This window comes from Schistocerca serialis, unplaced genomic scaffold, assembly GCF_023864345.2.
Source record: "Schistocerca serialis cubense isolate TAMUIC-IGC-003099 unplaced genomic scaffold, iqSchSeri2.2 HiC_scaffold_1224, whole genome shotgun sequence".
NCBI classification, from domain to species: Eukaryota; Metazoa; Arthropoda; class Insecta; order Orthoptera; family Acrididae; genus Schistocerca; species Schistocerca serialis.
In genome coordinates, this window is record NW_026047430.1 from 130,001 (window position 1) to 133,477 (window position 3,477).

The 3,477-nt window shown below is 57.0% G+C and overlaps 1 non-coding gene across 1 annotated transcript; it reads right to left on the bottom strand.

Annotated features, from left to right (window-relative positions):
• Positions 1-184: 184 nt before the first annotated feature.
• LOC126435988 (small subunit ribosomal RNA) lies at positions 185-2,093 on the bottom strand. Its single transcript, XR_007580340.1, has one exon. It is a non-coding gene; the product is annotated as a small subunit ribosomal RNA (ribosomal RNA).
• Between the last annotated feature and the right edge of the window lie 1,384 nt (positions 2,094-3,477).

Here is a 3,477-nt window from a genome sequence, read left to right on the forward strand (position 1 = left end):
CGGCGCCAGGCGCCAGGTGCCGCAGGCCAGCCGCTCCAGCGCTTCAGCGCTCGTACCACACAACATTGCCGTTAGTTTTGAGACGAACGCGTGGTTCCGCACGCGGCGCACAGCTACTGCGAGCCGTACAGGTAGCGTGTTGCGCGACACGACACGCACATCGAAAGACATGCAGTCTAGTCGGTAATGATCCTTCCGCAGGTTCACCTACGGAAACCTTGTTACGACTTTTACTTCCTCTAAATGATCAAGTTTGGTCATCTTTCCGGTAGCATCGGCAACGACAGAGTCAATGCCGCGTACCAGTCCGAAGACCTCACTAAATCATTCAATCGGTAGTAGCGACGGGCGGTGTGTACAAAGGGCAGGGACGTAATCAACGCGAGCTTATGACTCGCGCTTACTGGGAATTCCTCGTTCATGGGGAACAATTGCAAGCCCCAATCCCTAGCACGAAGGAGGTTCAGCGGGTTACCCCGACCTTTCGGCCTAGGAAGACACGCTGATTCCTTCAGTGTAGCGCGCGTGCGGCCCAGAACATCTAAGGGCATCACAGACCTGTTATTGCTCAATCTCGTGCGGCTAGAAGCCGCCTGTCCCTCTAAGAAGAAAAGTAATCGCTGACAGCACGAAGGATGTCACGCGACTAGTTAGCAGGCTAGAGTCTCGTTCGTTATCGGAATTAACCAGACAAATCGCTCCACCAACTAAGAACGGCCATGCACCACCACCCACCGAATCAAGAAAGAGCTATCAATCTGTCAATCCTTCCGGTGTCCGGGCCTGGTGAGGTTTCCCGTGTTGAGTCAAATTAAGCCGCAGGCTCCACTCCTGGTGGTGCCCTTCCGTCAATTCCTTTAAGTTTCAGCTTTGCAACCATACTTCCCCCGGAACCCAAAAGCTTTGGTTTCCCGGAGGCTGCCCGCCGAGTCATCGGAGGAACTGCGGCGGATCGCTGGCTGGCATCGTTTATGGTTAGAACTAGGGCGGTATCTGATCGCCTTCGAACCTCTAACTTTCGTTCTTGATTAATGAAAACATACTTGGCAAATGCTTTCGCTTCTGTTCGTCTTGCGACGATCCAAGAATTTCACCTCTAACGTCGCAATACGAATGCCCCCGCCTGTCCCTATTAATCATTACCTCGGGTTCCGAAAACCAACAAAATAGAACCGAGGTCCTATTCCATTATTCCATGCACACAGTATTCAGGCGGGCTTGCCTGCTTTAAGCACTCTAATTTGTTCAAAGTAAACGTGCCGGCCCACCGAGACACTCAATAAAGAGCACCCTGGTAGGATTTCAACGGGGTCCGCCTCGGGACGCACGAGCACGCACGAGGCGGTCGCACGCCTTCGGCTCGCCCCACCGGCAGGACGTCCCACGATACATGCCAGTTAAACACCGACGGGCGGTGAACCAACAGCGTGGGACACAAATCCAACTACGAGCTTTTTAACCGCAACAACTTTAATATACGCTATTGGAGCTGGAATTACCGCGGCTGCTGGCACCAGACTTGCCCTCCAATAGATACTCGTTAAAGGATTTAAAGTGTACTCATTCCGATTACGGGGCCTCGGATGAGTCCCGTATCGTTATTTTTCGTCACTACCTCCCCGTGCCGGGAGTGGGTAATTTGCGCGCCTGCTGCCTTCCTTGGATGTGGTAGCCGTTTCTCAGGCTCCCTCTCCGGAATCGAACCCTGATTCCCCGTTACCCGTTACAACCATGGTAGGCGCAGAACCTACCATCGACAGTTGATAAGGCAGACATTTGAAAGATGCGTCGCCGGTACGAGGACCGTGCGACCAGCCCTAAGTTATTCAGAGTCACCAAGGCAAACGGACCGGACGAGCCGACCGATTGGTTTTGATCTAATAAAAGCGTCCCTTCCATCTCTGGTCGGGACTCTGTTTGCATGTATTAGCTCTAGAATTACCACAGTTATCCAAGTAACGTGGGTACGATCTAAGGAACCATAACTGATTTAATGAGCCATTCGCGGTTTCACCTTAATGCGGCTTGTACTGAGACATGCATGGCTTAATCTTTGAGACAAGCATATGACTACTGGCAGGATCAACCAGGGAGCTGCGTCAACTAGAGCTGAGCAGCCGGCCGCCCGGGAGTGTGTCCCGGGGGCCCGCGCGAACACGCAAGCGTCCGCTCAATTATTCTGCAAACAGGAGGAGGCTGAGCTCCCCTGCACAACACACCTCGAAACCCTCTCAGGTCCCGGCGGCGCGCAGCGCCGTCCTAAGTACTTGGTCGGGTTCGAGAGAGGCGCAATCGCCCGGAGTTAGGCGAGTAGACGCTTTAGGTGCGACCACCCGTGCTCCCAACTGAGCTTGCCGCTGCCGACAGAGGCCCGGGAGCGTGCTGTCGTGGCATTGCCGGCGGGAGACAACACGCGCCACCTACGGTGACCGGCAGCTCCAACGCCAGCGCCACAGAAGGACAAAAGCCCTACTTGGGTGCCGAAGCGAACTCTCCCAGCACAGCGCACGCGCCAACACGTCCGCACAGCTGCGATACAAACCACCTGCGAGAACCGCTGGGGCGACCGAGCAGCAGACGGCGTCGCGGCGCCGAGCGCCGGGCGGCGGCGCATCCTCAGCGCACAAAGTCCTCAATCGGACCAGCACACTGCAGATGGCCACCGCGCTTCGCACCGGGCCCGCGAGGACCTACTTTGGCCGCAAGGCGCCGCGAGCAGGGGGCGCCGGCGCGCAGCTGCGCCGCCTGCCGCGTCCGTCGGCCGGCGCGCCTGCCACCGGCCGCCCCCACCAGCCGGCTGTAGCGCGTGCGCCCACGCACCGCGCTGCCAGCACGCCGGGCGGCCCCCCCTCACCGGCCGGGGACGGTCCCACCCAGCCACCGCCGCGTATCGCCTCACACCCAGATCCCCTTTCACGTTCGTGGGCATGGTGGGTCCCCTTTCACGTTCGTGGGCATGGTGGGTATCCCTGAAACAACCGGTTAATAGCTCGACCGATCGTCGCCAACACTGATTCACCTCTAGCGAGAACAACCGCACCACAACGGGTTACCGGTTGTTCATTTGCGTAACGTCACCAGCAAACGTACACGTCCATCGCCATTTGCAACGAGTATTGCATGCCTGTGTCAGGTGTCACAACACACTACGTCTGCCCACATAGACGCAACAACATGTGCACGCCTAGAGAACACGTGGAAGGTAGACCCCGTACGTATGCGGTGTCCATTGCGCGAACGACTGTCAGCCCGCCTCTGCAGCATGTCGCAGATGTGGAACGCGGTGCAACATGCTATCACGGTGTGTGAGAAGAGACGACTACGTCCGAATACACGCTCCACTACATCAACAGACTGCTCATGCTGATCGCCATCCAGGGCGTCCGTTCCTCCCACACGTCTGTATGGCGTACCACACTGCAATCCAGCTCTTATAGGGAGACGACACGTAGCTGCGTGCACAATATTTGGACTGTA